Genomic DNA, 27,373 nt, shown 5'->3' on the forward strand with positions numbered 1-27,373 from the left:
GGGTACAGGCCAGAGGTGCAGGGGCGGTGAGAGGATTCACCAGAGACAGAGTGGGGAGCAGATCAGGCCAACTGATGAAGTCCACTGCTGAGGGGAGCAGCGGGCGGGTCAGGAGAGGTCTGCTGCGCCCTGTGGGTCACTCTCTGGCAGGGGATCGAACTCATGCTGCGGTGGCTTTAGCTTCTGAGTGCTGTGCTTTAACCCACTGTGCCACTAGGGAGGGCCCGAAGCTGCGTTTCTAACAAGTTCTGGTGTAAGCCCAAGGTGAGCTGCCCACACCACACACTCCATCTAGCAAGGACTCGGGAAGGAGAGCCTCTCAGAGACGCTCGTGATGCCTGCTGTCCAGCCAGGGCTTCCGTCTCCTGAGTGGGAACCCCTTCTCCAGGAGACCCTGGGTCTGTCTGGCTGACTGAACCCTGCAGCGGGGGAGAAAGAGAATACGCTCACTTCCCAAGAGACCACCACCCCCTCCCCTGTTGCAAACCCACCGAGGTGTGTGTTGACCACTACGTTCGCCCATCGCCCGAACATAGAAGACTCAGAGACTCGAGAAACAAGCAGAAGCCTGGGGTCTGGAGTCCGAAGTCTGTTTATTAGGACCGCCCATGGGTATAAATAGGGTCCGTAGGTGCAGGGAGAAACAGGAAATGTGCCGACGCAGGGGGTGGGGTGCCTGTTTGTACCGGGCCTGGGGCTCCTTGTAGCTTCTGCTTGAAACAAAGCAGCGGGCTGCAGCTGTTTGAGGACAGAGCGCACTGTGCCTGCTGGCTTGTCGGCCTCACTGGGAGTGCGCTCACCCAGGCGCAGCATCAGCCAGGGCGGACAGGTGCGCCTGAGGTCCTGCAGAGTTAGCCATACTCCGCTTGCTCCAGAATCCAGTTCTAAGCAAGCAGACCTGTAGCCTGAAATGCACTTCGGGAAGCTGAGTGTGAGCCGCAGCGGCCTGTCTTGCTCTGTTCCTTCAAGCCAGGAGGAGCTTTTCCTCTTGACTCAGGTGTAGCACAGCCCCTGGACCGAGAGGGAGGACACCCAGGTCCTGCCTGCCTGTCCACGACGCGGCGTCCAGGCCTGCCACGTGGCGCCCTCCCCAGCCGTGTGCGCAGCTCCCCACCCCCTGCCTTTCTCATCCTCGTGGTGCTGACAGAAGGACAGGGAGTGGGTGACACGGTCGGAAACAGGCCAAGAGCGCGCCACGCCCCAGCCCAGGCCTCTGCGGGAGGCCAGGATTGCAGCCGGCTACCCACAGCCTGCCCCAAGGCCGCTCCCTTCCTCCCACACCCCACAGCGGGTCCCTCCAGACATCGTCACGGGAGGTCTTGAGCCAAGCACCACCTAGTGATTCTCAGCCCAGCCGCCTCCAAGCCAGACAGGAGGGCAGGGCTCCCCTGGCTCCCCTGGCTGAGGACGAGAAGTCTGAGCAGGTGAGGCACCAAGAAAACATCAGCCCGGAGCGTGTTCAGCCCCACACCAGCCACCTCCTCCAGGCCTACACACAGCCTCAGGCTGCCGGGGACTGGGCAGGGGTGGTGGGTGCAGCGGGAGGACATGGGGGACCCAGGGAGCACTCGGGGTTTCAGCAGCCATCAGCCAGAGCCTCCCTTCGGCCAAAATAAGGACTGCAGTGGGAGCGAATTCCAGAAGCTTCTGAACAAGTGGAGATCAGCCCCAGAGCTGCCAGCGGGTCACACTGCTGGACCCCAGTTGGAGGGACTGGCTGGAAGGGGCAGACCACAGCACAGGAGGCCGAGAAACGTTAGGGTTTCATTTAAAATCAGCAGGAATTAATAGTAGTCAAATCATGATATTAATGCCTATAACATAAGGTATGGCCTTGGCCTTATTGCAGTTATAAAATATCATTTTTAAGACAGTTGACCTTGGACTGACTTGGGTTGGAGTGCTGACACCCCCAGAATTGAAAAAAAATCTGTGTATGACTTTTGACTCTCCCCAAAATTAACGACTCCTAGCCTGCTGTCTCTAGGAAGCAAAAACAGTCCATTAGCGCATTCGCTGTGTTTTATATACATATATAAAAACGTACTATGTACTTACACTAAATCAAACTGGAGAAAAGAAAATGCTATGCAGAAAATCGTAAAAGAGGAACCACAGCGACAGACCAGAATGGAATCATCCCTAGCGTGAATTTACATTTGTTTCCAAAAATACCCACATATAAGTGGACCCGCGCAGTTCCAACTCAAGCTGTTCGAGGCTCAACTGTGCCTGCATTTTTAAAAAAGATCTATCTGTCTGTCTGTCTGTCTATGCATGCAAGAGCTGGGGTGCAGCCCAGAGGTTAGGGGTGGTGGTGAGAGGCTTCACCAGTGACAGAGTGAGGAGCAGAATGGGCAGATCCACTGAAATACACTGCTGAGAGGAGCAAGGGGGAGACAGACAAGGTCTGTGGGTCACCTCCCTGGCTGGGGATCGAACTCATGCCACTGCAGATAGCTTCCTACTTAGTGCTGAGGCTTAACCCCTGCCCACCAGGGAGGCCCTGTGCATGCATTTTTTAATGGGGGGAAGGACCCAGGCAGATGAAAATGTGAGGGTACAGACACGTATATAACCCTGAATTTGCAACTTCCTGCCAATCTCCAATCTTGCTTCCTCCTCAGCCCCCAAGGTCTCTCTCAGAGACACCTTGCCCCAGCCAGCAGACCCTCCCCCAGCTCCCACTGGTTCTGTCACAAGCCAATTCCTTGCTGACACGTAGAGCCTGAGTCAGACCGCTCAGGGGCTCAGCTCCGGCAGGGAGCCCCGCCAGGGGCCACAGGCCGCAGGGATAGCGGCTCCTCGGTGGCCAGACACACTCAGCCCCCTGCGGCATAAAGAGCCAGCACACATCACACCTGGGCCAATAAAAGGTAATTAATTATACAATCTGATCTGGCCAAGTAGGGCCACGGCGCTGTCTAATCCACACAGTGAATTCAAGGGTTGCATCGGCAGGAAAAGTTAACCTGGACCTTCACTGGGGTTTGCCTCCAGGTCGGGATTAGGGTTTCTTCATCTTTATTTCCTTGCCAAGAGAGAGAGGGGAGGCCTTCTCTGCTAATCTCCCCTCACCCCCAACACACACACACTTTGGCTTTTATACAAGCAAACTGCCCAGGACCTCGCCCCAAAATCCCTAATTCCAGCTAAAATCAAATGAAGCATCGCTAGTAGATACAGGCCTGTCGCCAAAGACCCATGGATGGAAAGATCAGTTTTCAAATGAAAATGAAACACTGGAGCTGCTCACACCCCACTCAAGGACTTCACCAGTCACCAGTTGGTGCCAACTCAATGCAAGGTCAAGGTCAAGAACCAGAGTCGCTAATGGCAGATCACCTCCTGATGATTCCGGCCCAAATCTGGGGTGTCTACCGGGATAGCACTCACACACACCTCTCTTAAAACACCCTTTCTCTCCGTTTCTCCCCCCTCAGGCTCCCAGAAGTCTTTCAAGAGGGACAGTGGATGCCCATCTCTGTGACATCGTGGACACCAGAGAAGATGACTCCCATCTACCAGGGCATCCCAGCTGGGCAGCTTCTCGCTTCCCTTTCTTGTATATTTCTGGGGCTTCCATAGGGGAAGATTATTCCTGCCCCAGGCTCCCACATCAGGGCTGCCAAGGGCCCACACCCAGGGCCCAGAGTCGTGAAGCCTTTAGCATTCACACTTGCAGACACAGGTGCATCCGGGACATCAGACTGGCATAGGCAGAGGCTGTGTGTGCAGAGGCACCCATGGGGGTACTTACAGGAGCCTCTCCGTGAGACAGATGGGCCCCAAAGCAAAAGCGTGCGCTTTCCTGGGTCACGGGGGGAGACACGTTTGCTCTTGGATCAAAATGCCCTGGAAACCAAGCCCATTAGGGTCTAATGTTGGAGTGCAACCTCACCTCAAAAATACAACTGGGGTGACCAGGGGAGGGGTGGGAGAGGGAGAGCATGCATATAGACTCTAGGACGATGACTTTATAGAAAAACAATGGAAAGGTTGTTTTCTTGTGCCTGTACCCTAAGTATTCTAGGCGACCCCCTTAAAGGGCTGGGAAGGGGATGCTGGCATGGAAGAGGCAAGCTCCCGGCAGCTGGATTACAGTCTTTGTAAGGCATCTGGTCACATCAAGACCAACACCGCTTCAAGATGGCGGAGACAAGCGTGCACATGTGGGATGAGGTGACCACTATTCCCAATGGACTGTCTAGAGGTTTCCTGGGAGAAGGACGAGGGCTTCTTCCTCAGTGGTGACTACAAGGTCTCCAGCTCCCTTCGGAAGAACTAGCTATATCAGGGTGGATGGCTGGCGGAGACGCAAAAGAAATTGCCAAACCGCTGAGGAAAACGCTGAGAAGCGTGACCCAGGGGTAAACGTTCGCAGCATATTGGAAATGATCACAATCTCACCACGATGCATGCAAGCTCCAGAGTCAGAAGCCCAAGACCTAAATCCCAACTTGACCACTCCCTAGTTGGGCACCTCGGATAATTCTGTGGGTGCCTGCTTCTCACCCAACACCAGTGTGACTTCCTCTGCCCTGGTGAGCCTTTCACACCCATTAGCCACCACTGTCGAAAAGAAGGTCAATGGTATTCAGAAAGCTTGAAAACTTGCTCAGGGTCACGTGGTCAGTAGTGGTTGGATAAACTTTTTTTTTTTTTTACGATTTATTAATCTATGCATACAGAACTGGGGTACTGGCCAGAGGTGCAGGGGCTGAGCAGATTCACCAGAGACAGAGTAGGGAGCAGGACAGGCAGATTGGCTGAAGTACACTGTTGAGGGGAGCAGCAGGGAGACAGGAGAGGTCTGCAGTGCCCCACGGGTCAGCTCCGGGGCGGGGATCGAACTCACAGCAAAGAGGCCATGGCCAGCTTTGCAGTGCTGCGCTTTAACCCGCTGCGCCACCAGGGAGGCCCTGGCTGAACTCTTGCACCAAGCTCTTGGGCTCCAGTTGTGCAGCTGAGATTGACCTTGCTTGTCTGCGTCCTCTCACTGTTGCCCTAATCCCCCTCCTTGGCCCGGGACTCTGGATTTGCAGCTCTAGCAGATTCTAGATCGTCTCCCAGCTTGTCCTTCCACAACATCACTAAGCTCTGCTACGCGCTGTGCAACAGCTGTCGCTCCTGACTCCTTCCATGCACACCCCAAAACCTCTGGCCTGACAGCGGAGGCCCCCTACACTCTGGACCTTCCTCTCCTCCCCTTGGTCTTGGCTGCAGACTTTCAGATGTTTGTCCAGTCATGGCTCCCCACACCTCCAAGAACCACCCCCCACCCCAGTGTCTTCCCTGTAAGCCCAGCCCAGTCCTCCCTCCCAGGGGCAGCCACTGACTGGGGCCCCAGGCCCAGCTCTCATCTGCGGTCCAATGTGGCCGTCTGCAGCACCACACTCAAGATGCAGAGAGGTGGATTAGGGACCCGGCACCCCATCGAGGTGTGCATTCCCCAGGTGGGCATCTGCTTGTGCATGAGGAGTCAGTGCCACGCACGCAGCATTAGCGAGCGTGGCTGCTTCGTGCCAGGCCCTCTGGGCCCTGTGACTGACTCAGCCCCGGCCAAGCTGCCTGCAGGCGGCCAAGCAGCCCAGGCTCGGCTCACAGGCTTCCCCAGCCCACCCCCAGGGCTGGTCAGGGGTCCCCCGGGGCCGGTCAGGGGTGCCACTGCAGATGTCTTCTGGCTCTTCCTTGAGCGGAGCTCTCGGGGGCCTGAGGCTGGAGCTCTACCACAGCACCTTTAAAAGCTGGACAGTTTATGACTCCTCCAGGTTTTCTCTTTTAAAACCCACATCTATGTCCCTAGAGACACCTTGGGAATATGGTCTGTGTCAGGCCATACAAGGACGAATCCCCTGGCAGGGACAGAGACCCGCTGAGGCTGGCCACAGGAGGGGTGCGGAGCCCGGGGCCCTCACCCCCATACCAGGCTCCGCCCCTGCAGGTCAGTTTCACCATGTTGAAATGGAAAATAAAATGCTCGACTCAAAAACACTTTTCCGATGATATTTGAAGGAAAAATGAGATCACAGAAAATCAGGGAGGTGAGTTTAAATGGTGTAACCCCAAGCGACATTTTTTTTTTCCCAAAGACTCCCAGAATGGCTTGCTCTCCAGCTGGGGGAGAGGGCACATGTGGGGGACCCCTGAGACCCCCCCCAGGCAACTGCAGCATTTCTGCTAGTGAAGCTCCACCCCCCCACACCACCACCAAGTCCCCAGGACCACAGCCTCCTCCTCACTGAGGCTCAGGGGACCTCAGGTCCTGCATTTGCACAGACCCAAAAGTGCCAGCAGGTCACTGTCCTCCTGCCAGCGATACCAAGGGTTTCCTAGACTCACCCCAGCCAGCTCCCAGCTATGAATAGCTCAGAACGTTAACTTGGAGCATTAATTAAAAAACGTTCAGCCAGGCAAATGCTCGTACTTTTAAAAAGTCATTTGGGTAATGGCCTTTCCATGCCGCAGACTTTCCAAACGACCAGCAGGCTGACATTTCACAACGCTGTTTGTTTTAATCACGGGCTGGGGGAGTCCCAGCGATCCCCTGTTCCTTTCTCAGGTGCCTTGATTTCTTGATTGGCAAATCCCCAGTACAGCAAGGCGGGAGGAGGCCGCTTGCAGCGGGGGAGGGGCGGAGGGAAGCAGGACCCAGGCCCTGCTCTGTCCCTTCTTCTCTCTCCCTAGTCCCAGGCCCCAGAGCCCTGGGTGGCTCTGGGGTCCCTCCCCCATACCCCGCTCTGTGCCAGACCAGGGCTACTTCCCGAGCCAGAACCAATACCCCTCATGGTACTCTTTCATCAGACTGCAGAGGGGCCTGGGACTGAACCCTAATGCTTCTCAAGCTTCTCCCTTAAAGCAGACAGACCCCAGCACCAGCATGGAGCATGCCAGCGTGAACCCCACCTCTGTGCCTCAGTTTTTTCATCTGTCACTGAGTGCACAATAAAAGTGCCCGTCTGTAAGGCTGTGTGGGGGTTAAACAAAAGGATCTTGGTAAAGCACTTGCACAGGCATGAGGACTCTAGAGAGGGGTTCTTTAAAACGCTTTCCTCCTCCCTAGCAGTCTCCAAAGCAGGACCCCAACCGTTAGAAGCGGAACCGCTTGCAGAGCGGCCTTACCCGCCCCATTCCTGCTTCCCAGGGAGCCAGCCCAGCAGCTCCAGGCCCAGGCTGCCAGCCTGTGGGAGTCCTCACTCCTGAAGAGGCCTGACTCCACCTGACCCACCACAGCCTGGCTGGTGTCTTCTCGCAGCCTTTCCAGAAAGGACAAAGTCGCTCTCCTGGGAGAGCTGCACCCAGCACTGCAGCCCCCTCCACCCCCCAAGTCGGGGACGCCAGGGTGGGACGTGAGCTCATATAAAGGGGTTGAATCACCAGCCTCAGCATGCCTCAGCCCACGCAGCCACCCCCAGCCTGGAGGATACCCCGTGGGAAGTGGGGCCCCCGAGTCTGCAAGCAAACTCACAACAAAACGCAAGACACCTAAAATTGCAGCAGACCTGGGGTCTGGGGAGCCCCTCCCGGTGCCCGAGGTCAGGCCAGGCACCGGAAGCGCAGTGCAGAGAGGTGGGCCCAGGCTCCGGATCACAGCCTGGGCGGGAAGTGACATCAGAACACCTGCATTTTGTGATGTGAACACAGATGGAAGTTATAGTGTGTATATTACACATTATATCTTAAGGTACATGCTGCATGCTACATAATATGTGATGTGTTGTGTGCTTATGATCACATTACCAACACATACACATGCTATATAATATGCCAGCATGTGCATGGGTGATACATAGCATGCCGTGTGTATACATATGTTCCACACATAATATCTCCAATGTACATGTAATGTCATATGCACGAGTTGCCCGGATGGGTACCTGTGTGTTGTGGAATACAACATGCACATCAATGCTATGACATGCATGCAATGTGCCCACATGTCCATGTGTAATGTGACTATACAAAATAAACCCAACTGTGGATACACAGAACATGTCATGTATCTAGAGTACATGTCCAGTCTGGACAGAGGGCTGTAGACTAGGCTGTAGACAGCCACCTCCCCAGCCGGCAGCTTGGGCATCCAGATAGGTGAGGCAGGGTCACCTCAGGGGCTCACCTGGCTGAGAGGAAGGAAGCCGTGGGGCATGACTGGGCCTGGACTGCAAATCTGGCCCCTTTGAGCTGCACAGTGCTCGAGACCAGGGTTTTCAGAGCATCAGTAAGAAGAGCCCAGAGTGTATCCACCCGAGGCAGGAGGCAGTGGGGTCCACATTGCCAAGACAGGAAGCTGGTGGAGGTGGAGTTTGAATGAGGCCTGGGAGGAGCTGGCTGAGCTGGAAGTCAGACAGCAAGTGGGGCCCCTGTGGGAACCCCTGCAGTGCAGTGCAGCCCCACCGAGCACGCATGCTGCTTATCGGGACCATCCATCCTCCTCCTTCCTGTCTCCCCGGGACGTCTGGGGACACATGAGAACCGCTCTGGGGGTGGGGTGGATCTGAGATTCCAGAAGAAAGGCAGATCGTGAGCTTAGAGGTTGATTATTTTCCTTGTGGAAGCCATGTGTGGGCAAAGGCTGTGGGTTGCTTTGGGGTTATCAGAAAATCCTAAGAGAAAATAAGCTGTTTAACTGAGGCCAGCAAAGAATGTGCAGATATTTAAAAATGCTAAACAGACCTCCTAAGGCCATAGCATGGCACCTCATTTCCAGGCTTGGCTGATTCCAAAACCTCAATCCAATCAGAGGTGGTTATAGGGGTTCTCTTGGTGTCAAAGCGACAGGCCTTGCTCAGCACCTGGCAGTCTGGGGTTGGGGGGAGATGGGGTGGCCAGGCCTGGAGCCTCGGTCCTCACTGACTCCTCAGCAGTCTTGCGTGGGGTAAAGTTTCAGAACAGTTTCCTAAACTGAGAGCTGATGAGAGCCTCAGGCACCAAGGCCAGGGAACACTCTGCACCCCAGACATGATTAACCCAGGAAGGAGACTGGGGGAAGAAGGGCAAGTAGGGGGTTCTGCCCCCACCCCCAGCGATGGCAGGCTCAGGACCCCCAGTGCGTGGCTCAACAGCCTTTTAGGCAACCCCAACCTGGCACAAAACGGCTTGCAGGTAAAGGAGCCAGAACACAGAGTCTGGCTGGCCAGGACTCAGCAGTGGACACAAACAAGGATGCAGCCCGACCACCACGTCCACAGCCTGATACACATGAAGTGCAAACCACCAAGCCGAGCACCTCGCCAGCACAGGAGCACACAGACCCCATCGGCTTCTGCAGCAGACAGGTCAAGTTCACTGGGAAAGGTGACTGAAGTCATTGGAACACTGGTGTGCCACGGCCTCCAGTGTCCCAGGAAGAAGGAGGAGGAGAACCAATCATACAGGCCACAGCACACACGCTGCTCCTTCTCCACGCAACACACTCACCTCTGTCTGCCCCGAGACTCCCCACTCACTCACAGCCCTGTACATTGCTTGCTGGGACAGGATGTTAAGGTTCGCAGTGAACCTCTTACCGTCCCAAGGAGGGTACATGTCCCTCCAGCACCAATTCAACCTTTTGCACTGTTAATGAATATAAAATTTTTAGACTTTCTCCTGAAAAAGCCCTACTTCCCCTTTTAGATAGGCTGCTCCATTTAGGGATGGAGGTCATTCTGCTCTCCTGTGTGCAGGACGACATAGCCACTGTCAGATACCAGCCCACTGCCAAGAAATAAGAGGCAACATTGAATGCTACATGTTCAGAGATTGGAGCAGCAACGGGGGCCTAGAACTCTTAGCACCAAGTGGCCTAGGAGCCTCATAAGGAACAGCACAAGCATTTTCAGCCCCAGCTTGCTGTGACAACAGCTACTGACCATCATGGAGCACAGACAGCTTTGGTGATCCCGGGGAAGGGGCAGCAGGGAGCAAGGTGCAAGCAGAAGTCAAGAGCCAGGATGCTTGACAACGAACAGCACTGTCAACAGCAGCCGGGGCACCTGGGCTGGCTCCTTCTTTGTGACAGGCTGGGGTGGCCCGTGGGACCCAGGAGTGTGGTAGCAGGTACCAGCAGTGTCCCAGCTGTGATACTGTTAAGGGGAAAGGATGTCCTGAATGAACTCTACACATGCGGTTTTTGCGGACTCCACCCCCACCCCAGACACGGGAACTACAAATCCCAGCATCACCAAAGGGAGGATGCTGGGACCCGAGGTTGGGGTTAAGCAGCCATGTTGGATATAAACAGACATGTGGACTTTGGGGGTCTCTTGGCCTTGTGGCTCACAGCTTGTCCCTTGGCTTCCCACCAACTCTCAGCATGCTATTGGGGTTCCAGGGCTGAGGAACTGATAGGACACATTAACCAACTTCTCTCTCCCTCTCTCTCTCTCTTTTATTCCCTGAGTTATTCTCTTTCTCTCTCTTTTATTCCCTGACTTATTCACTTCCCTTTCTCTTGTAGCATTTCTGTGGGTGCCTGCAGTTGAATCTTGTAAGTTCCTTTAAGTGCACATGTGAGGACCCACAGTCAGGCAACCCAGTTCACACTGGGGTGCCCTTTACTATATAACGTGTCCAGTGTTTCCTGGGGAGGGAGAGGGGGGCAGATTGCCTCTGCTTGAAAATCACTGGCTAATGTTAGCCTGGCCACTAATTAGCCACGGGATCTGAAGACTGTCAGTGGTCTTCGTTACTCAGAGGCCTAGTGCTCACCCACAGGATAAGGAAGCGGACTCAGATGAGTGCTGCTCTAAATAGGGCACTGGTCACCTGGCTATACCTGAGATCAGTGCAGAGCATGCCCAAGCCAGGTGGCGAAGACCAGGGGTCATGGAAAAATGCTGCTCCCCAGCCAGTCTCCCCAGAGCTGAGGGAAGCAGGGAGAAGTGCTCCGCTTGCAGCCTGCCATCCTCTGTAGGGGCCGCAGCCCACTGGACTCAGACAGAGTCTAAATTTCAAAATCCAATATTTCATGACTCCGTCCTATTTTCTGCTTATGTACAGTGACCCTGGGTTCTGTGTATGATAGTGAGACAGAGTTTCCCTTCATAGGATGGTGATTTAAGTAAAATATGAACCAAATAGAAAAATACACGTGTGTGGGCCAATGTGAGGACATCAGAGACATCCCAGGAAGCCACGGGGGAGAGCAAGATTCCTGCTGCCCAAGCCCCATACTTTTAACTTCCAGTGGGAAGTTCAGGCATTTTTCTGGATGCTTCACGGTAACTTCACAATTCGAGGTGAGATGAGTAATTCGGAAATTCTTGACTGTGGGTCCACCTGTGTTTTCTGTTGTAAGATGGGTCACTGGTTGCATTCTGGGTGGAACTATACCTCTCTTGCCCACTCCGGCATGTGTACACACACACACACACACACACATACACATGTTGCTATGTCAAAGTCCTGGCCCCACAGTAACTCAGCCTCAGGTCTTACTTGAAAATAAACCCACTGCTGCAAGCAAGATCAGTAAAGATGAGGTCACAGTGGACTAGGGTGGCCCTAATCCAAATGGGTGGTGTCTATAGAGAAAGGGGAAATTAAATACAGAAGACACTCATGGGGAGGCCTGTGAAGTCCTGCAGAAAGTACCAGCCTGACAGTGGCATGTGATGGGCAGCCACAGAGGTGACCCGGCACCCTCTCAGCCCGCCAACCCTGGAGGGAGCCCATGTCCCCCCTTGAAGACTGAATAGGACTTGGGGCTTTCGGGAAGCTGCCAAACTGCCAGGACACCGCAGCTCCATCCTTCTGATTAAGAAAAATACCCTGGGGGCCCTCCCTGGTGGCGCAGAGGGTCACAGCACAGCACTAAGAAGCTAAAGCCGCTTCCGCATGAGTTTGATCCCTGCCTGCCCCGGAGGTGACCCACATGGCACAGCAGACCTCTCCTGGCCCGCTCGCTGCTCCCCTCGGAAGTGTATTTCGTCGATCTGCCTGCTCTGCTCCCCACTCTGCCTCTGGTGAATCCTCTCACCCTCCGCATCTCCAGCCTGTACCCCAGTTCTGTATGAATAAATAAATAAATCTTTTAAAAAGAAAAGAAAAATACCCTGGGCAAGCCTTCCTCTCTCCAGAAGCAACAAATAAGCAGAACTCATAGCATCACTTGCATTTTTGCCCCACCTGAAGCAAAGATACCACAAGTCCATGCTTCTGGTCGCGACTGTCAAGAGCGAGAGGTCAATGACGAGGCTTGATGACAAAAAGGCAAGCCCTGCCTCTCCTGCTCCGGAAGCAGCCAAGCGTTAAGCTGAACCCAGGAGGCATAAGGCAGAAAACACACGCGCCCCCACCCAGCTCCTGTCCCCAGGAGTGAGTGCAAGTACTGACCAGGAACCAGCGGGGTGTCACATGCTGACCGAAGGGGGCCTCATCATCCACAGCCAACACTGCCTCTTGCTCATGTCCCAGGCAGGGATGCAGGGTATAAGCAAGTAACCGCATTCGACTCTAGATCGTGGAATTTCTGTGAAGAAAACAGGGAATGAGATGGAGGTGGGAGGTGAGTTCCCGGGACGACACAGTGAGGGATTGATGGGGTAACGTGAAGGTTAAGACTTGAGTCCTGTCATCCATCGACACAGGAAACCGGCCCTCTCTGGCCGCCCCCCAGGCATCCGTGAGGGGGCCCCATCTCCAAGGCCACACTGCAGAGAGTGGAAATTCTGAAACAGTTAAAGCAAAAAATAACTAGGCTTGAGAGAACACAAGGCCCCAGAGGATACAGCCGGGGGAACACGCGTCGCACCAACTGCAGACATGACTTCAAGGTGAGGCGGGAGGGGCCTGCCCAGAGCAAGGAGGCACTAGATGTTTATCCACTCGGCTTCTGGCTTCCGGGAAGGCATTGATGAGAGCCTCCAGCACAACCACTCACCATTTTATCACCAGAGCAAAGCTTGGTTAGAAGTTTGAAAAATAAGAGAAAGGCTTCCTGATTCCTGGTGCCTGGTTAGGGTAACCTCCCCCAGACAAGTCTGGAAATTCCCTAGGCCACTAGGTCACTGGGGCTCAAAGTTCTCCTCTTTACCGCCCCACCCTCCGATGACCATAAATCTGCTTGCTGCCTGTCAAACATTTTCTTTTCCTTTCACAACCAGGGTCTGTGTGACCTCCCACTCCCCCCCCCAAAAAAATTGTTTTCAAAAAACAAGAAATCCTGCGCATTCTCCAAAGGGGGCTGCCGTCTCTACCAGGTCGGGGAGACCAGAGAGCTGGGGCTGTTTCTGTGGGGGCTGCCGTCTCCCTGCTCACGGAGAAGGGTGTTGCCCTGATGCTGCTGTGTGTCTTCACAGACCTGTGGGCCCAGACCTGATGCCTGCGGTCCGCGGCCTGACCATCCCGGAGCCTCGCCTCGCCGGCCGGGGCACCCCCCAAAAGCCACTCTTCTGCCATAACGAGGGCCCTTCTGGAGGCCCACCCTCCACCCTCTGATGGAAAAGTACCCACTTCTCAGGGCCTGGGGAGCTTCCAGGGGTCCCGCTGGGGATATGTCTGCTCGCCCCACCCACACCCCACAGGGAAATCCACCCTGCTGGGACGAGCCCCGACCTCCCGCTCGGACCCATTTGGTTTCACACCCTTGAACACTGCTGCCCACATAACCCGGAGGTCAGGTGTGGCTGGGGGCCAGGAAAAATGCCCTGAAAAGTATGAGTTCTTCAGACGATGGCCTGCAGCTTGGCTGGGACCGTGCCCAGGGTGGAAGGAACATGAAGGACTGGTAGAGCGAGGAGGGGAAGGGGCCCCCAGCCCGAGCCTGGGTAAGAGCAGGGGGCCAGATGGCGAGGACATAGGATGAGCCTGACGGGCCGTGCCCACGTGCACAGGAAACTCTGGCGTAGGCAGCAGAGGTGGGTGGCGCTGGGGTCAGGGCAGCTCTGGGACCTCCTGCTCTTTTCATGAGATGACACACCTGAGCCAGGGCACACCTGGACACTGGGCCAGGCCAAGCTTTCCAACAGTTGCTCACTGTTCCCTCAGCGGGGAGACCTGGCAGCCCGCTCCTCACAGACAGGGGGCTGTTCTCCTCTGCGGAGGGCCACACCCTCCCAGGCACACAGCACCTCCGTCCAAGGGCTTCATCCAAGCCCCAGGCTCTAACCACAAAAAGTGCCCTTTTCTTTGGCCAGCTCACCTCAGACGTGAGGCACCAGGGAGCCAAACCGCTTGCAAAAAGGACATCCCCAGCACATTTCTTTCTAGGCTGAGGGTCCGTGGCTGGTGGCCACTAATAGCACAGCCTCCTGCCATCCCGGGGCCTCCAGAAGGGCCCTCGTTATGGCAGAAGAGTGGCTTCTTTGGGGCGCCCTGGCCGGCGAGGCGAGGCTCCGGGATGGTCAGGCCGCTGACCGCAGGCATCAGGTCTGGGCCCACAGGTCTGTGAAGACACAGCAGCGTCAGGGCAACACCCTTCTCCATGAGCAGGGAGACGGCAGCCCCCACAGAAACAGCCCCAGCTCTCTGGTCTGCCCGACCTGGTAGAGACGAAAGCCCCCTTTGGAGAATGTGCAGGATTTCTTGTTTTTGGAAAAAAAAAAAATTTTTTTTGGGTCACACAAACCCTGGTTGTGAAAGGAAAAGAAAATGCCAGCCCTGTTTGACAGACAGCAGATTTATGGCCGTTTTTTAAAGCCTCAAGTACGTCACGCGAATTGGCCCACCCACCGCACTGCCCAACGGTAAACATGGAGGTGCCCATGCAGCTCCCCCATCAGGCGAGGCCCTTCACCTCTGAACTGCCCTTGTTTCGCTCCCTCGGCCCCCGGTGGCTTAAAAGGATGCCTGGCTGCAGGCACAGAGTGATCGGTGCAGCTCTCGGGCTCAACCTCCAAGACAAACGGCTGCTCACGCCTAGGCCATCGGCAGGCTGAGATGCCAACAAACACCCCTGGGTTCAGGGTCTGCCCATCCGCTTCTACATCCATTTGACACCCAGGGAGTCAGGAGAGCTCCCCGCCCCACTCCCTTAATGTACAAACTCAGTACACCGTTGTCGGGCTTGGCCATAAATTTATGAATTTTGGCCTCCAGATGTGGCTGGGAATAAAAGTAAACATGGGGTGAGCGACTGGGCTTCAGGTTTGTGCCCCGTGAGGCTGAGTCTGCATAAACCAGAGCCCAGAGAGACTCATTTGCCCTTTTCAATAAGACACCAGGAGACAGTTTTCCTAAAGGTAGGATGCTACTCAGAGCAGGAAAGAGGTGCCGCTGTTTACCCTATGGAGAACGTAGGGTGAGGACTGGCAAGCAGGGACCTGAGTCCCTATCCAGAGTACCAGGCATCATCCCATCTCCCTGGCCACCTAGGTGAGTACCACAGGCACCCTCGCACATCAATGTTGGCGCAACACAATCTATAGGAGGAAAGTCTGATCAGGAAGAACAAAAAACCCCTATTATGAAATCTACTTTTGGGGTATCACTTATCCAGAAAGAAGAGTCGGGCGTTGTTCAAAAGAGAAGCAGAATCCTGTGTAAACAGATAGGTTCACTATCACACACTATCACAAACACAACCTGACAGGCTGACTCAACTTAGCTAAGCCAAAAGACTTGTGGGCTTGAGGAGCCTCCTAGTGAGAAGCCCACTTACCTATCCACAGCAAGTACAGAAAATAACATGCACTTCTGAAAAACACAGAAAACTTGGCCTTTCTCATGCTTTTTCTTTAGGAAAAAAAGAGAAAGAGAGAGAGAGAGCTCGAAGGCATAACGCTGGACCGAAGTGGAATACCGCATGTCTTTCTGGAGTGTATTTGCTTTAGCAAAGTAATAAAACAAAAATTCATAAGCAAAGGTTTTCTTGGTAACAATTCAGTGGAAATATTTGTGAAGTCGTGACCAACTCCACATACTGAAGATGTTCCCCCTGGAATGTCCTGGCACACATATTAACCAGGAGGCAGGGGTCATTACAGTCCACCCCTTCGAATCCCAGGGAAGAAGCTCACAATTCATCCCCAGACAAGGAGTAACATATCCACCTCTGCATGAAAACCGGGTCCAGAAAGCCAAGGGGCATTGCTGTGCTGGAAGGGGTCATTAGCTGCCCACTGGGGTTGCATTAAAAGAAAATGGTTTGGGCCCTCCCTGGTGGCGCAGCGGGTTAAAGCACAGCACTGAGAAGCTAAAGCCACTTCCGCATGAGTTCGATTCCCGCCTGCCCCGGAGGTGACCACATGGCGTGGCAGACCTCTCCTGACCCGCCCGCTGCTCCCTCTGCAGTGTACTTCGTCGATCTGCCTATTCTGCTCCCCGCTCTGTCTCTGGTGAAGCCTCTCACCACCCCTCAGCCTCTGGCCTGTACCCCAGTTCTGTATGCACAAATAAATCTTAAAAATAAATAAATAAATAAATCTTTAAAAAAAAAGAAAATGGTTTGCCTTTTACATGCAAGAATTTCACATCTTATTTTGTTTCTAGATGGAACTTTAAGAAGAACCATAAAGAATCCCTTTTCTGGAGAAGAAATCCCAGAATCATCAAATTGTATCTTCAGGAAGATTTATAAAAGGTCAGCACCCAATTCTTTGCCTCTATACTGTGTCACATTAGGGGCTCGAAGTCGGCAGATAGTTGGCTGGGCTTATGGGCCTGATCTACGCTTTATTTAACCTGGAATGCACTTTCACGTATTTTGAAATTAGGTGATGAGATGTAAAGATGGGAGATTTAACATTTTTACATAAAAAGCTGGATTTCTGGATGGAAAATTTAAGTCTGGCAACCCCGCTCCTACCTTGGAATAAGCAGTCAGAGCTGAGAAGCAGCTGCCTCTCAAAGGCAGGGAGGGTGCCCTCCCATGTTCCGCCATCCACACCGTGCCGAGCATCAGCTTTGTTATTCACTGGCGGGACCTTGCCCTGTAGGCATCTGATTTATAATTCTATGGAAAAATAATCATTCCCACTCACTTGATGGTTCTTATTTGATCTTCTTCATGTGTATGACAAAGAGAGGCGTGGACCCACTAAGCCCGCCTACCTACACGGAACCAGGACAGCCTGGTAAAAAAGCAGCTCAGAGATGAGAGGCTTTCACATCAATCATTGGCACTTAGATTTCCCAGTGCAAGTCGTGCCACTCCAAATTTCCTGCCCATGAAATGATTCGAGTGCATTGGTTGGATTCTTCTTCTTAAAGATTTATTTATTTATTCATACAGAACTGGGGTACAGGCCAGAGGTGTAGGGGCAGTGAGAGGCTCACCAGAGACAGAGTGGGGAGCAGAATAGGCAGATCGTTGAAGTACACTGCTGAGGGGACACAGAAGAGGTCTAACATACCATGTGGGTCAGCTCCCTGGCCGGGGAATGAACTCGTGCTGAAGCTGCTGTAGCCAGCCTCGCAGTGCGACACCCTAACCTGCTGCGCCAACAGGTAGAGGCCTCATTTGTTGGATTCTTGCATCATTGATGAGAAGTTTGCCATTAACAAAATGGAGGAAAGAGTAATTGTATTCTTCAAATGGATCTATGTCATAAAAAAGAAAAAACTAAAAAAGGATATAGAAATGTTCTAGATCGAAGGAGATTAAAACGAAAAGTGTGGGGGCTGACAGAATAATTGAAGGAATATTGGCTGAAAAGTTCCCAGAATTTGTGAAAGAAATAAATTTACCCATTAAAGATGCTCCGAAAACCCCAAATACGGTAAACTCAAAGAAAACACAACCCAGTCACAAAATCAAACTACTGGATACCAACAATACAGCAACACTTACAAATAGCCAGAAAGACCTGCTACGTTACAGAGGGGGAAACAGTTATCCAAATACTGGGGGTTTACCATCAGAAACCTTGGAAGCCAGATAACAGCAGAACGATATCTTTATACAGTCCTGAAAAAAAAAGAACTATCAACCTACAATTCTATGGTCAGCTGAAGAACTTTCAGAATGAAGATGGACGTTCTCCATTGAGTGAAAACGAGAAGGTAGATCAGCTCTAAAGGAAAATATTAAAGCTGAAGTAGGAAACACAGAATATCAGGAATGAGGAAAGCACACAGAAGTGGTAATATCTGCATAAATATGACCAAATATTTTTATCCTTGAAAGGTCGTTAAAATGGGTATGACCGGAAAGAACAAAGATGATGGAATTCTCAATGGATATTCCATCGTGTGCCACACCTAGAGATCCATTTTATTTACTGTATGGGGTGGGGGAGCCTGCTGTCTTACCCCCACTAGGTGGGTACTTATGAAAGATTAAAAGCAGCAACCAGGAAAATAAACTAAAGTTCTCTTGCAAAAATAAAGGAGATTAGAGAGATGGAACAACTCAATGCAATCAGCAAATCTACGGTGAATCCTGTAAGGGAGTATAATAAGGTCATAAAGGATGTTATTACCGCCAAGGACAAAACTTGAACATGGGTGACGGCTAGACGAGCAACATATTAACGCAAATTTATGAAGGTCTTACTGAATTGTGGCTCTAAAAGAGGCGCTTCAACTTAGGAAAGACTTCGTAGTTACAGGTAAAAACCTATGATGATGTGTGTAATTTACCTTCAAGTGGTTGAGGGAAAGAATATAGAGAAAAAGAGAATAGACAGTAAAGCAAATGGAGTAAAAATGTCAGGAACGGGTGAATCTGGATGAAGGATATATGTGTGTTTCTTGTGCTATTCTTAGAATGCTGGACTCATTTCCAGATTAAAAGTTTAAAATGTCTGAACACATGTGCGTGGGTATTTATTAAAGAAAGACAGAACACAAGCACACTTATGCACAAATCTGTGGGATGAGTTACTCATAGTGGTAAGAGTGCCCTCCATGGACTGGAGAAACAGAAGAGCTGACATGGGTCATCCAACCAGGTAGTTCAGTTCAGGGCTTTCCAGACAAAGGTAAGAAGCTGGATGGCGCTTATCTGCCAGGACCCAGAATGCACCATATAGGTCAAAGTGGGGTGAGCCCCTAAGCTGAAGAGAGTTGGGGTCTGTCTGCAATAAACCCAGAAGCCAGGTCAAGAGAGAAGCTTTCTTTCAGGATATACTCTAGGTATGTCAGGTAGGCTGGAGTCAGATAGATTTGGATCTTGAACCCAAATACCAACCAGGGATCGCTATGAAGTGCAACTTGAGAGAAACCAAGTGTCAGTCACAACATTAACATCAGGGTCCGATAAGACGCAGGCACACTCAGCGTGGCCAGAAGGCTGGATCCCGAGTACCTGATGCAGACACGTTTAGCAGCTGGACGGTTAGATTGTTGCTCTGAAAAGGGCAGAGAGCAGTTCCCCCCCCCCCCAAAAAAAAACGCTGCTCCATCAATGCCATCCCATTTTAATTTACTTTTTTAATGTCATCTCATTTTAACATTTATAAGAAAAACAATCCTGCATGAAAACAGTTATTCAAGGACCTGCTTCCATTAGAGTCATGCAGCTTAAAGTCACAGTTTCCAAGAAACTGTTGATGACATGAAGTGAGAACTTACTGTACTTAGTGGGTGTCCATGTTCAAAAGGGTAAGAAGCTCTGAGATGAGGCATCAACCTCCTCTCTGAGGTGGTGCAATGGAAAACCTTAAAAAGGGGGCGATGGCCCCAGAGCTCTGTACAAACTAGAGGAACCCAACTCAGCTCCATTGGGAGCTGTTAAAGACAGCAGGACAGAAGGCGCTCCAGAGAACGGAGAGAGGAGCAAGAACTCATGCCAGCTGTCCTGAAGAAGTCAACAGAGCAGGTAGACATTACATGACTGGCCGAATGACAACCCAAAGGGAAAGAAATAACCAGCTGAACATTGGCGGGCAGCCAGATGAATTCACCCTGAGACAGAGAAATCTAGGACCAAGCCCTCCGGGGGTGGACGACGCTGGGCTTTAAGAGTAAAGAACTCGAGGCAGTGAACACAAAGGAGACACAGAGTTGGCGCTTGGGGACCTCTCAAGGCTACAGATGAAGGTTTTGGGGTCTGTGTTTTTTAATGAGGGTGAGGGGTGTGGCCAGAACCGAGGCAGCAGACTGGTCAAATGAAACTGCTGAAGACCACCCTTGTGAGCAGTGGGTAGCAGCCAAGGGCATCTGTGGGTGGTCTCTATTGAACAGTCAAGAGTGAAGACAGGGAAGAAGAACTAAGAAAAGGCAACTAGATCTGAAGTGGTTTGGAGGGAACCACAAGGCAGAGTTAAAAGCTGGAGTCGGATTTCCAAGTGGAAGGAACGGGTGAAGAAGACTCGCAGAAATCTCTGTCTGTGCAGAGGAGGCAAAAATTGCGTCCAAGTCCTAGAAAGGCTCTAAGCTAAGAAAGGCCCTCTGCCACATTCACGGCTGGGGAGAGAAAGCGTTAGAAGAGAGGGAGGAATCTCTTGTGCCCATTTTCTCAACTGCATGAATAATTCTTTGGGTTCAGCTGGGGAGAGAAAAACAGATGGACAAGAATGAAGCAGTCACTCCTGAGAGGCACAGGGGGGAGAGAGGGGGCAAGTTCGGTGTCAAGGACTAACTGTCAGGGGGCAAGTTCGGTGTCAAGGACTAACTGTCAAGGGACAACGGGAGGGAAGGGGCTGAGTGGGGTGAGGGCCAAAGAGCTCGGCAGGGGGACAGCAGTCGGCAGGAGGCGCCTCCGAGAACGACGAGGGGCAGGGAGGAGACCAGGTAGTGTCCCTCGGCGGGGGAGTTCTCATCCCAGGGGAGCCTCCTCTCTTGTCCTCTCCCCACTCTATCTGCCCATCATCGCAGGAAACCATGGCAACGGGAAGGCGAGGCGGACATGGCGCCACATGGGGCCACGCTCCTGTTTGCTGGGAAACTGGATCCTCTAGTGTCACAGAGCCGGAGGCGACCGCCAGGCCGAGGCTAACTGTGCCGACAGCCGGATTTGGCCTTTATGGGACAAACAAGCCGGCGACGGCTGTGGCCAGACAGGGACCAGGCACGGGGAAGCCGGTTCCCCGTCACGCCAGCTCTGGGGGAGCATCCTCTCCCTCCTGCTGCTCCCTCACACTCCAGCCGCGCTCTCATGGCCTCCTCACACCCTACTGTAGCAGGCGATGGGGTTCAGCTGGGGGTGCAGGGAAACTGGCTCTAGACTCTGGTGTTCCGTCTGAGCAGGTCAGCTCTCTGCATCCTTTTCCCCTCCCTGCTCGGCGTTCCAAACCCACACTGCTGTGGCCCATAATGGGCAAGATCTCATAGAAGGGAGCTGCGAACTGAATGTGCTCCCCAAATTCACATGCTGAAACCCTAAGCTGCGCTGTGATGGCACTGGGGGTCTTGGGAGGCAGTAAGTCATGGGGGTGGGGCCCTCGTGATGGGATTAGTGGCCTTTAAAGAAAGCACACCAGAGCCAATCCTCCCCCACGCCAACCACCACAGACCACGGGGGCAGGCAGCCTCTGTAAGCCAGAGAGGGGGTTTTCACCCAGGGCCCCACCACACGGCGCCCAGATCTCAGGCTTCCCAACTCCAGGTCTGTGGAAAATCTGTTTGTTGCTGAAGCCCCACCCGTCACCGTGGTCTTTTCCAAAGAGCAGCCCAAACTGCTATGACAAAGGGCCCAGGCCCTGGGGACCCCATCACTGATCTGGGGGTGTCCTTTCTTCCACAAACAAGACAACACCACTCATCACGCCACGTGCCTCCTGCCAGACACACGAGGGTCTCTGTGCCTCGTGGCGCTGGCTCGGCCTGGTGGAGTTACCGACCCAAATGAAACCGAAACCGAAGCTGTCACCATCCCGCGGCTCCCGTGTGAAGTGCATTTCCGCCTAGATGCGATCATCCTGCGGGGAAGGGCGCGGGCCACTCTTCCAGCTGCAGCCTCACCCCTGGAGCAGGCGATCCAGAGGCCCACGAGACACAGGGACAGGCATCCGTGTCTCTTCAATCCTGAAGATTCCACTTTTCTTCCCCCTGAACCCGACGCCTCCCAGAAGCCTCTCAGGAGCCTCCTGCCAGGTCCAGAAGTATCTGGAATGAGTGCACAGGAAATGCCCCAGCTCCCACAGGCACCCAGAGGCGGCCGCTCCTTGGTGGTCCTTGTCAAAGTGGCCACTGCTCTCAGCCAGGCACCCTGGGTCCTCAGTGCCCAGGCCCTGCCAGCTTCAACCAGAGCCCGTGAAAGCGGAGGCACAGCTTCAGCTCCACTCCGCCCACTCTGGGAAACGGGGTCCACAGGGAAGCCATGTTCTTACAGTAACTGCAGGGCTGGGGGTTACCGGCCATGGGGGAATTATCATCAGAGGATGATGATGATGATTACTATCATTATTATTATTATTATTACTTTAAAGAAAAGGAGTCAGCGATCTTGTAAAAGCAGCCTGCAGAGAACACGGAAAGAGAAATGCCCTCCTCTCTGCAGACCTGGCTGGCTTTGAGGTTTGGCTCAAATACCAAGCCAGGGCTGGCCAAGAGAAAGGCGTGGCACTGTGGAGGAGGGGTCCAGGAGTCCGGCAGTCGTAAACCATCCCCAACCCCACCTCCCTGCCCAGACTGCCGCTGGCTCACTATCTCTCGGGCCGTGTGGCACCAGCCAGCACAACGTGGGACTCCTGAGCTCTGGGGAGCAGGGAGATTAGCTCATGTTTATAAAGCGCTTTGAAGATGAAAAAGCCTGTACCTACAGGGGTTATTATTATTTTTATAACTACCTGTGAAAAAGCAGAACAAGGATTCCCATCTCTGTGTGATGAGCAGCTCCCAGGACCCACGGAGCCAGCGGTGCGGGCAGCAGGTCCGTCACAGTGGGCACTTAACTGCTCTGACAGTTAAGCCTGTGTTTCCCAAAGCCTGGCGTGGGGAACCACGCAGGGTACCTGGCCGTGTTTTAGGGGGTGGGCAGGCAGGACGAGCATGCTGGGAAGCCCAGAGAGAGGAAGCAATCCTCCCTGCTGGTTGTTCTGGGGCGCCGCCAGGGCGGCGACACCCCTCCGTGGGCTAACTGCCCTTGAGACAGATAACCTCAAGGCAGACGCTCGGCGGACGTTAGCGTCTACCCTAGATTCATAAAGACGGTTATGATTTCGATGGTTCTTTACTTTGGATGTATGAGGAAGCGTTTGGTTCACTAGCTTGCGTGGAAAAATCACACATCTTTAAATCAGTGGTGACTATGGTCCTGCCGGCATTGGGGCGAGAGGGTTCTCTGTGCTGGGGGATGCCCTGTACCTCGCAGGGTGTATAGCCAAGCCTCCCACTCAGGGCCAGGAGCCCCCCGGCACCCAGCGGTGATAACCCAAAAGCCCCCAGGACAACCCCTCCCTCGACTGAGGACCACGGCTTTTAAATCAGTTCGTTCTTTCAAATAATTCAAACAGTTCAATAAATTAGAATAGGTCCCCTGGGAACACCTGAGTCAGAGAAGCCCTTCCCAACACATGAAGCAGACAGGCTTGGCGGCCCCAAAGGGCCTTCTGAAATCTCCAGGCTCCGTCTTCCAACGGAGGGAGTGAGGCGGCCCTGATGTTCCAGGCAGACTCGACCTGTAACAGAACTGGCCTGTAGGGCGAGGTCTCCTCCGCGATTAATTTTTTCCAACGCTGCCCCATGCCTGGAAATACACAGCTAAAGAAAATGTCACGGCCGTAATACTCAAAACATGAGGCAGAGGCTTCTGAATGGGCCGCTTTCAATGTGCAAACAGCAGAGCAGCAATGCTCTGTAAGAAAAATCGTTAAAAGTTGCACTGGCAGCCAGCACCCTCTCCTTCCCCAGCAGGAGCGGGGAGTCCTTCCATCAGCCCCTGCCCAGCGCCGGGCGGGCGCTCGAGCCCCAGCAGAGGCGCCGGGGGTGGCGGCCACTGGGCTGTCCTGGGGCTCCCCAGCAAGCCCCCCACCTCGTGGCCAGCATTTACAGCCGCACCTCCGTCTTCCCAAGATCACAAGGAAGTTAAAGGGCCCGACTTCCCGGTTCACCCCGAGTTAAGACTCAATTAAACAGGTGCCAGGAGAAAGAGGCTACTTTTGAAGATCTGGTGTCAGTCTGCCCTAACTGCCTTGCTGTCTCACACGAGGCCGGAACTCAGCAAAGGGGTTCCCAAAACCGCGAACGGAGAAGACCCCCGAGACGCATGGGCAGCAGGGGCTGGCAGCCCCGAAGCCCTGGGGTGGGGTGGCGGGGTGGGAGGGGCCCCGGCGGGCTTCCGTCACCCCTCCCCCATTCAGGCGACGGTGCTGAGGTCACACACCTGGACACCGAGGGACTGAGGGCTCCTCCGTCCGGTCAGCCCCAAAGCCTGGAGGAGCTGCTGTCACGGCCACCTGCGTCCACCCGCACAAGGCCGAGGCGTCCCGGCACGGAGACTCGCTGTCAGCGGAAGCCAGCGCTGACTCTGAGCGAGGGGTCCGCACGGCCACGCTGGCGCAGGCCATCAAATCGGTGGACAGATCAGGATTCCTGATATGTCCTGAGCGCGCCCTTGAAGGACCAGCCAGACCCAAAGCGAAGGTCTGGCCCCTGAGCTCCCAGCACCCCCTGAGACAGACGCCCTGGGCCTCATGAAGGGGTGTCCGTGCCTACCGGTGGCATCCACAGGGGACAGCCAGAGGCAGAGGCTGATCCACAGCGGGGCACTGGCTGAGGCCTGCACCGCGGACATATAGGGCAAGGCGACAAGGGGCCAGCCTGGCCACAGACTGCAAGGGCAGGACTGACCACCCGGGGCCAGGCCGTTCTCTGCAGCCCAGACAGAGGGGCGGCTCACTGTGCACCCACAGACTCTCCCCAAAGCCGGATCCATCCGGTCAACGTTAATACTCACAACCTTGGTAAACTGGAGGGACTAGAGAGTCCCCACACTCCCATGTCGCTAGAGGACAGACGCCCAGACACCCTGCCCTCTCCCGGGGGCTGGCCCTGCAGATCTGAGCGGGGGCCCTGCTGAGGGGTGAGGGGTGCAGGGAAGAAGCCACAGGCCAGCCGAGCCTCCCGACCCAAGCAGACACGCTCTCCTGCCCGTCCCTCTGCTGTTCCCTGCCCCGGTCACCCCTGCCCGTGGCTTTACCAGCGGGTGGCCTATTCGAGTCGGACAGACCCTTCCAAAAACATCAGCAAAAAATCATTTCTGAACTCATCTCTGTTTGGCTTTAGAATGTAAATGATTGTTGCAGTAACACATTTCTCCTTTGCTTAGAACTTGACGGGAGGGCCGCCCTAGTGGTGCAGGGGTTGTTTCAGTGTTTCGAGGCTATTACCAGCCAGGGAGTGACCCACAGGGCGCAGCAGACCTCTCCTGTCTCCCCACTGCTCCCCTCAGCAGTGGATTTCAGTGGATCCCCCTGATCTGCTCCCCGCTCTCTCTCTGGTGCATCTTCTCACCACCACCACCCCCACCTCTGGCCTGTACCCTAGTTCTTGTATGAATAAATAAATTAAAAACAACCTGTAACAAAAAAGAAAAAGAAGAAGAAGAACTTGACGGGAGGTGACATCTTTCTTCAAAAAGCATCTGTGTTCCCTGATTGAAAAAGATACCTGCACCCCCATGTTTATTGCTGCTTTATTTACAATCGGAAAAACATGGAAGCAGCCCAAATGCCCAAAAGTAGATGACTGGATAAAAAAGATGTGGTACATATATACAATGGAATATTACTCAGCAACCAAAAAAGAGAAACACATGTCTTTTGCAGCAACTTGGATGGAGCTGGAAAAGATCATGCTGAGTGAGATAAGCCAGAAAGAGAAAGAAAAATACCGGATGGTTTCACTCATAGCAGGAGTATAATGCATCAGGCAAGAAAACAACAAGAATAATGAACAGCCATATATCAGAGACATTTTGCGGGGGTGGAGTGGGGAATGGGATCAAAAATGGGGGGGTGGGGAGGGAAGTGCATGGGATTATGGTGTTGGCACACGGGTGATTTGGGACATGGTGATAGGAAACCTGCGGGGATTACAATTGAGAAGGGAAAAAAAATGTACAAAATGATGTAAAAATAAACTGTTATAAAAAAACAAACAAAAAAAACACATCTGTGTTCCCAGTAAGTCCAGGGCTTTGCCAGACCCAGACCTAGAAGGAAGGGGTCCAGTAGAGATTGGGGGACACTGAAGGAAGGTGAAACTTGATTAAAAAAAAAGTTTTTAAAAACCTGTATTCTGGGCCAGTGACAATATGGAGGTCCAGAACCCCATCCGACCCCATCGCCAACATCCCCTGGGCCTATACTGTCACAGCCCTAAGGGAGCCCGCGCCAGCCCGGTCTGCCCCGAAGGAGCCAACAGCCGACGGGAGGGAAGGAGCCTGGTCTCCAGCCTGCTTCACATGTCCAGCAGACCACCCACTGCTCCCTGCCTGTCCTGGCAGAAAAAAGGACTCAAGTCCTGGGACCTCTCAGAGGCAAAGCAGGCGAGGGAGGTCACTGAGGAGCTGGCTCTCGTGTGGGGGGCTGGGGGCCCGTCACACGGAGCAGTGCATGCATGTGGCCTGGCCTCGTGCCCAGCTCAGGGCTTGGCAAATGCTCTCTGTCCAAGCAGACACTGCTCAGCCTCTGCAGATGAAGGCCCCCTCCCCCTGGACACCATTCTGGCCACCAGTGAGGACAGAGCCCCACACAAGCCCAGCAAGGCTGGGTGGGGTACTGATTTGCAAAGACAAGAGGCCAGCAGTGGGGGCCTGACAGCCATGGTCTACTCCCCTGGCTAGAACACGCTCCCCCATCTGCCTGATGATCTCCTGGGTCCTCCTTCCTGCACGTGCTCCTGAACTCTCCATCCTGACCCCTCTCGACCTCTGTCTTCATCACTCTGGAGGCTGCGGGCTGCAGAGAGAAGATAACCCCAGCAGACCTCTGAAAGAGCCAAGGGCCTTTTATGGCCTGCTTTCTCTCCAGCATGGAAGAAGGCAAATGTCCTGTCTGGGTAGTCCAGAACCTGCACTCAGCACTCACTCAGGGGTCATCTGTCAAGGGAGCCATCCATGTGTGCGTGTCACCCAGCAATGTTGTGATGTCACCCTTGAGGGCCAGGGAAACTGCCAGGTCAGCTAGGTCCACAGCCCACCTCTCCCTGCCTCCAGGGTAGTCCTGTGCAAAACCACCCCTCTGCTCGTCATCTTTTTCTTTTCTTTCTAGAAACTCCAGAGAAGCCAGTGAAAAGCTTCTGGGTCATTGTCTGTGCCCCTGTAGGGATGATCCTGGGAGCCAACATCATCTTCTGTTTTAATCTACCAACCCTTCTAGAACATTCCACAGAAGACTCTGAGCAACGTCAACGTCCCTGAGAGGTCACCTTAGATCCACCAGCAGCCAGTTTCACTTCTTCATTGAGAGAATGAGGAAACACGCTTTTTCTGCAAAGAATACGATCCACCTCTTCCCTTAGCCGTCTTAGATCTTGGCCTCCAAAGCTCCAAACCGGTTCTCCTTGCTGACATAGCAAAACCTGCCTTGTTAAACCCTAGGGCTTTTCAAGAAGCCCAAACCTC

General features: G+C 53.6%; 1 long non-coding RNA gene across 1 annotated transcript in view; it reads right to left on the reverse strand.

Annotated features, from left to right (window-relative positions):
* Window positions 1-27,373, reverse strand: part of LOC105854420 — a 151,074-nt gene that overhangs the window by 22,961 nt on the left and 100,740 nt on the right. The window contains exon 2 of the long non-coding RNA XR_001146107.1: window positions 12,319-12,454. This is a non-coding gene — a long non-coding RNA (uncharacterized LOC105854420). The remainder of the gene's footprint in view (window positions 1-12,318; window positions 12,455-27,373) is intronic.

Source organism: Condylura cristata, unplaced genomic scaffold, assembly GCF_000260355.1.
Source record: "Condylura cristata isolate star-nosed mole 26May11 unplaced genomic scaffold, ConCri1.0 scaffold00038, whole genome shotgun sequence".
NCBI classification, from domain to species: domain Eukaryota; kingdom Metazoa; phylum Chordata; class Mammalia; order Eulipotyphla; family Talpidae; genus Condylura; species Condylura cristata.